This window comes from Peromyscus leucopus, chromosome 3 (genome assembly GCF_004664715.2).
Source record: "Peromyscus leucopus breed LL Stock chromosome 3, UCI_PerLeu_2.1, whole genome shotgun sequence".
NCBI classification, from domain to species: Eukaryota; Metazoa; Chordata; class Mammalia; order Rodentia; family Cricetidae; genus Peromyscus; species Peromyscus leucopus.
This window is the reverse complement of record NC_051065.1, coordinates 46,585,054-46,592,859: the sequence shown is the minus strand read 5'-3', so window position 1 is coordinate 46,592,859 and position 7,806 is coordinate 46,585,054. Positions and strand designations below refer to the sequence as shown.

Sequence of the window (7,806 nt, the reverse complement as noted above, 5' to 3'; positions counted from 1 at the left end):
CAGTATGTGTATTAACTCCACTACTGTCATGTGGCCTTTAGTATAGAGCGGTCAACTGCATTTTTAGATCAGTCATGTTTTCTCACTTGCTTTCCTCTAATCATCATTTGCTCATGGATTACCAAACTACATAATTGCTATAAAAGAGCCTAAAAAAGCTTCCTGGGATAATTTTAAATGATGCATGGAAATGAAGAACAAAATGGACTTGAGTAAATCACAGTGGAATAAATGGAAGGGTTTAGAAAAGAATAACTATATTCTCAGAGGTAAGGAAAGGAAGCATATTGACTTAGGAAGCTCAGGCTGCTACAAAAAATTTCTCAGGCCCAGCTTCAAAACAGAAGTAAATTTCTCATTAGTCTTCACTCTCAAAACAGTTCCAAGTGATCAAAAGCCCAAGCCCAGAATCCCCTCTGAGATACAAAGCATGTACACACTAGGCTCCTACAAATACAAAAAGCTTTACATGTTTCCAAAATCAATGATCCAAGAAAGACATTTCCATGCCAAAAAGGAGGCACTGAAATAGAAAGGAAAGAATGAACCAATCCAAAAATGTGACTCTGAAGAATGAGCACTGACTCATGATACTTTTTGTGAAGTACCTGGAGCACATCCTGGCATCATATATATGCTTTCCAAGAGTCTTGGACCGCCCACCTCTCTTGTCTTACCACACACGGTACACATTATCTCCCAGGCAGGCGAAACCCAAAACTACTAGCATTTTTCAGCAGATGAGCCATACTCCTGGCCCATCTAAGACTGTAGTTATTCTCATCCACTTGAGCTTCAACCATAGCTTCATGCAGATCCCACTCACAAGCTACCTTAATGCAATCTGACCCTTCTACACAGTGGCTCAAAGGCCAGGTTTTCCTAGTGATTTAGATACAAGCTTGCATAACTCTGTAACACTTGGATCTTTTGTGCCCACAATGCCACTACCTCTTAGACAGCAAGCTCTTCTTCTACTTCAAGAAGGAAAGTTATCCTTTGGTCTATGACTGCAGTAGTTTCTAAACAATTGAACTCATAAATGCTCATTTCTTACACTAGTCTAGTCTCCCTTTTGCTCACAATTCTCTGTAAGCTGTCAGTAATAACCAGACTGCACAGCCTTTTATACCTGAATTTCTTCTCAAGTGTCTTTCCACAAAAACTCAAGTTATTTGAGAACTATTAGTACTCTTTCTTCCCTGAGACATTAGTGTAGTCATGTGTCCATTAGATACTAATTATAGAATGAATTGAAAGCTTGCATATAAAAATTATCCTCCATAGTTTTCTAATCTTGCATTATAAACTTCTACTCTTAAATATCTGCCAAGTAGCCATATGGTACAGAGGAAGAATAAATATTTGTGGGTGATTCCATGTTAGCTTGCAACATTGTCCCAAGAACTTGAGAAACCATAAATAAGTGGTGGTCGAATTTTGTAGCTCTATGACAATTACATGCAAAGACAAGTTAAGGAAGGAAAGAATGACCTGGGCTCTTGCTTTGAGAGGATTGAGTCTTACATCACTTGGCTTCATACACTTGTGCAGCCTATCATGGTGGCAGAAGCTGTTGGCAAAGAAGACTCAGCAGTTCACGACAGCCAGAACACAGAGTGAGAAGCTATTAGGACTTGAGATAACACACAAAGACATGACCCTGTTAACCACTTTTCCTGACTCAACCTCGCCTCCCAAAATTGGACCATGAACTGAGGATCCAATTCAACTCATGAAACCATGGACTGTATTTCATAGTTTAGCCCACATGAACAGGGTGTTCTCTTGATCTTGGTCTACTCAAGGCTTCAAATTTCCTCTATACACACCATGTTTCTGGCATTTCCATGTTTGTTTTTTAAATTTACTTTTCTCTCATATATTCCATTCAGATTGCAGTTTACAGAGCAGGTAAACTGGAAGGAGAGGAGGGCAGCCTCTCTTTCCACTCCCCTCCCTGCCCCTGCCCCAGCCAAATACCCTCTCCCATAGTTTCACTCCTCCTTTTCTCATTGAAATGGGAAAACCTCCCATGGATATCAACCAAACATGGCATGTCAAGTTATCATAAACCTAGGCCCCTCCCCTCATATTGTTTGGTCAAAGCAACCCAGTAGGAGGAAAGGGTCCCCAGTGCAGGCAAAATAGTCAAGGTAGATATTTTTGTAACTTATTATGTCTTTTATATCAACCTCCTTATATAAGAAAACATTCACCTTTAGATACTGCTTTAGGTTTGATAAACCTTGTATTCTTACATATATATTTTAACACACACATATAATGGCATTCACACACAGCAGAGACTCAGAAAATAAATGTCTTACAGCCACTTTTGGGGATATAAGTGTTGTTTTAAGGTATCAGACTCAGCATCCACCCAAATATGTTAAAAACCTATGCAGTAACTTGCTGGTTGTGTATGTTTATTAGTGATGGCAGAAGTGCTGGTGTGGACTAGCTGTTTCTAGGAGGGAATAGAAATGGAGTTTGCAGAAACCACTTGAGAATATTCTTGCTCTGCAGGAAGCAATTGTTTTGAATTTTTATTTTGTGAACATTTTCTTTGGATTTAGCCTAAAGTGTTTATTGAACATTTTACAGAGTATCACAGTGCCCTCCCTGATCTTTCCTGTTATCCTGGTTACTTCTCTACTGTTTATCACCACATTCAACATTGGGAATTATGGCCTGCATATTTGTTGAGATTTCTTGTAGCTATGAAACATTGGATTTGCTTTTTAATATCTAAATTTTTAATTTTGGGAAAGGAGTCTTTAAGTTTGTAGATAGTTGTAGTAAATTGTACCAGTTCAATGTGGAAGAAGTTAATATAAATGTTTAGTAACACAATTTAGTAGTACTAACACTGAAATAGACAATTCCCACTTTTTCCTCACAGTTGAATGATATGAGACTTTATACCAATGAGAATTCATTAATAGTTTTCTCAAAATTGCTTAAGGTTTTATCTATGACACATAAGATGTCTTTGCCATGTCAGATCTCTTGTTCCTAGTAAATGAACAGCCTTTTAGTCTACAGGAAACTCAGGCTCACATGGTCAAAAACTCTTCAGTGAACACAGGTTAATTTTAACAATTAACTCCTTAGAGATAAGGGCCAACAATTCTTTTATGTGGACTACTGTTTCCTTTTCTTCTCTAACTTAGAGAGCCTACCTGGAAGTTCAGAACACATTCTGCATCTCTTTGCCCCATATACTGGACACTTAGTTTCAATGAACTCTCTCTGATAAAAATTTAGTCTTTTATAAACACAAATGCTGCACACTAATTTCTCTACATTTCTACCATCTTGCTTTCAGACCTTATATTCAACAACCATTGTTGATTTCTAAACACAAAGCCCACATTTATGTGCAATGCATATCTCCGCTGATGAATTCTTTTGAAGGACTCACCAGTAGCTTCGATGAGAACTAGGAAAAGGAAGATCTTCATGGCTGTTCAGTAGTTCTCCACAGGCCAATAGGATAAAGGCTTTTTTTCCACAGCTATTTATGCCTCGAGATTTGTCATTGACACTCAGGGCCATAGGTACCAGAAAAGAGATTTCACTGTAAAGTGAAAAAAAAAGAAAAGAAAAGAAAAGAAAAAAAGAAAGATACCGAGTTCAGTCCGTGACAGATAAGAGAATGCAGGACCACATGTAAGCATTTCCCAATTTCCTAGAAATCTATAGAATGGAAGTTGTAAACCTGGTGGAAATTGTTTGTCTCCAAAGGAAGTAAGCTGTATTCAGCTCACAGTACAAAGCTGCATGTTTCTGGATTCCCAGATAAAAATAAAGATTCTTGTTGCGAACTTTTGCCCAAAGGACTGAGTTAAACCTGGTACCTCTGGTGTGTAACTAACAGCTCTTTCACAGTTATATACTCTGTTGATTTTCTAGGCACAGAGCACACAATTAAATGCAATGAGTGTAACCCGCAGGTTCATTCATTAGAAAGACATAGGATAATTCTGATTCTTTATATTCACGCTTACTTTTCGTTGTTAGAGGACTGCATTTGAGATCACCCTGGAACTTGATAGCAAGTTCAGGGCCAGTCTGTGCAATTGTTCTGTTTTTGGTTCCTGAGTGCTGGATTGCACCTGTATGCCACCATGGGTCATGTGTTATCACTTTATGACAGCATCCCCCCTTCCTCTGAACAGTTTTTTCTGAAGACATCATTGATAAAACATCCTGTGGTTTGGTTTTAATTGTCACTCGTCACTGGATGGCAAAACACTTAGAGCAGCCTTGGTTCAAATTTTGAAGGAAGTCTTTGCACTTGACAAAACAATACTGTTGTTTCTGCACGCAGTGCTCAGGAGAACAATTATGATAAAAATATGACGTCAAGACCAGCAAGTTGTTCTTACTAGACCTTTATAAATGCATTTAAATTGTTGCTTCAGCTTAAAAAGGGACATAATTTGTCAATAATAGGAATTTAATACACAAACCTCGATTTCATTTTGCATTTTAAGAGATTAAAAACTGTAAATAAAGTAGAATGAGTTCTATATGTTTACAGTTATACTCTCTCAGTAACCAACCCTTTTAATTATTAGAGTAGTACTGCTTATAGTACACAGTGCCTGGTCATTCATAGTTATTTTGAAGCAGTTCAGAGCACAAGAATGCAAGCCTAAACAAGGCTAGCATGACTCCCAAGTTTAGTTTGGAGTACAAAAATTTGGTAAAGTATTCTTCAAAGCTTTGCAGTTTTGAAGGCACATATACACAGAACACATAATTTCATCTAATAAGCAAGAAATCAGCAACTATCAGCGTTGCAGCTACATAGAGATACTCCATATATATTAACTTTCCTACATTTGTAGTGAAATTTAGAATCACGGGCTGTAAAAAGTTGGAGGCTGCCCACATTGACAAAAAGCAAGGCCTGAAGCCTGGTTGCTGTTTGAATGTGAAATATTCCCCATAGGCTTATGTGTTTGAATGCTTGGTACCCAGGAGGTGGCGTTATTTGTAAAGGTTGTGCAACCTTCAGGAGGTGGGAGCTTGCCAGAGGAAGCACACCACTCGGGTTGGGCTTGGATGTTTTCTCACCTGGCTCCACTTGCTCTTCTCTCTCTGCTTCCATACTCCTGCTGCCCTGGGGATCTACTACCCCTGGGCTTGCGTTCCTTCCCTGCCAGGTGGACTGTATCCACTCTAGAACTGTGAGCCAAAGTGAACTCATTCTGCCTTGAGCTGGCTTAGTCGGGTGTTTTTATCACAGTATCTGGAAAGTCGCTAGGACAGGCTGCTTACAAGTGTAGGCAGCGGTGTTAGTGACTGCAGAGAGGTGACTCCCTGATGTGCAGCTGTATTTCTGATTGCTATGGACAGTGACAAGAGTGGCTTAGTCAAGGCACATAGTTGTAGACCAGGCTTAAATATTTTAAAAATAGGGTTTACAAAAGTCAGAATGTCAAAAACAACTTAATGGCCATTTTGTTGTACTTTGAAGGTCCACATGCAGTATATATTATACAAAACAGAACACACATTGCTCACTTTGCATGTTTTAAACCCATATTCCCTAAACCCTCTCCATCTTTGTAAAATATTTTAATAAATAAAAATAAAAACATAATAAAATTGAGATATCAGATCTGCATACATATGCTCATACATATGTCGAAGAACTCTGCAATATTATAGTTGTTTATAAATTTATTATTTAAAGGAATTCACAGGAAAAGATGTTTTGATGAGCACTATGTTGAGTCATTTCCTGGGCCTGAAAAGATGGCTCAGCACTTCAGAGCACTTGTTGTTCTTGCAGACCACCCAGATTTGTTTCCCCGACACACAAAGGCCTTTTCAAAGCTCTGAGGGCATCAAACATGCAGATGGTGCACAGGCATACATGCAGGCAAGTATTTACATGTGTAAAATAAAAATAAAAGATCTTCTAAAGAAAGAATTTATTTCCTAAGTAGCTACAGGCCTGGAATTTTTCAGAAATCTTGATAAAACACAAAACCAATAATGTTATTCATACAGGGTGTAAATAGCCCTAAGTGACTTAAATAACAGCCTATAAATTGGAAATGTAAAAAGTGCTTTTCAAAGTTTGTATAGCTTGGGCAAACTTATATAGGGTGCATTCTCTAATAAGAATGTAGCTAGTTAGATCACCATATTTAACGTTATAGGGCTCTTATTTAAAGAGATGGCCTTGAAAATACCTGCATAGCATGATGGCTTCAGCAAAAGAGACAGGTAAGAAGGGAAGATCATCTCCCTAGCAGACTTTCTGGTTGAGGAGGGCAGACTGGTAGAGGAGAGCCTAAGTCCCCACACTAGTCAGCTGGGCTGATGAAAGAGACGACCTAGAAGGAGATGTGTCAACAATATAATGACGGCAGTGTATATTAGGCACCGCCCAAAGACCATTTCATCCTTCCAGGCGCTCCATGAAGCTGCTCCGGAACCCAGTGTCAGCTGGCGCCATCTTCCCAAAGCGCCACCCTACACATGGCTTGCCTGGGGAACCTGCCCTCTGATGTGACAGAAAACTCCATTAAGGAATTCTGTAGATTACTGGATATCAGTGCAGTGCGTTTACCACGTGAATCCAGCAATCCAGACCAGCTGAAAATGTTTGGTTGGGGTGAGTTTGAGGACCGGGATTCCCTGCCCAGTGCCCTGAGTCCCAGGGAAGCATCTCTAGGTAACAGGGGAATTCTAGCAGACGTTGCTAATCAAACGCCTGGAATTGACAGGGGTGATTGTTCTTTTGGCTGAGCCAGAAATCTAGAGTCCACCAGACACAGGCTGGAGTGCCTTCCTCGTCTCACCACACACACACACACACACACACACACACACACACACACACACACACACACACACAGAGAGCTTTGATGATGCCCTGCCCATGAGAGGTGATTACTTTGGAGACCAGCAAGTATTGAAATCCCTGAGATTCAGACCAATATCACCGTGGGTATGGGCGGGTATAGGGACTGCCCATGCCTGAACATAGATCTTTATGATGACAGAGGGCAGCAGAGATTACCACACAGGTAGCCATGATACAGAGAAATTACTTTCTTTCAAGGATTATTCCCCCCCCCCCTCCTCTGTCTTCTGTTTGAAATCTATTTGCAGGCTGACTCCAGGATAGGAAATGGCAGGCATTTGGTAGCAGGTCGGGGTGCTGTTGGGATGATGAATGGAGAGGAAAGGGGACTACTGTGTGTAGTCACCTCTGATGATGGTTGTGACGACAGGAGATTCGTCTGGAGTTCCAGAAATAGTCTCTCGTGGATTATAGGCATAATGACAGAAAACTGACAAAATTATATCTGTGTTTACCTCTGGGTTGAAACAATTTCTATATCATAAAGCAAACTGCAGGGCATAGAACATTAGGTAAATATGGCAAAATGGAAATAAAACAATCACTTATGACCTTGCAGGTAGTTTTTTTTTTTTTAAAAAGATTTATTTAATAAACAGTAGAACCAGAAAAACAAACAAAATACCTGGATAATGACCACCTAGATTTATTTAATGCCTCAGATTTTCCATGAACAGTTCAGAATTGCTGAGAAGAGATAAATGTAATGAATATACACAGAAATAATATTCACAAATTAAATCCTCCACGTTTCAAATTTTTTAGTAACTTGAAGATATGGAATTACGTTTAGTAATTATATGATTTGATTCTTCTCAGAAAGTTACATTAACTGTGATCCCATGACAGGAAAGCAAAAATGTAGTACAAAATAGGAGTTCAAACAAGCTATGAAAGATGAAAGCACATGAAAG

General features: G+C 39.3%; 1 pseudogene; it reads left to right on the top strand.

Moving 5' to 3' along the window:
* Positions 1 to 202: 202 nt before the first annotated feature.
* On the top strand, positions 203 to 6,944 carry LOC119087698 (annotated as a pseudogene).
* Positions 6,945 to 7,806: the final 862 nt, after the last annotated feature.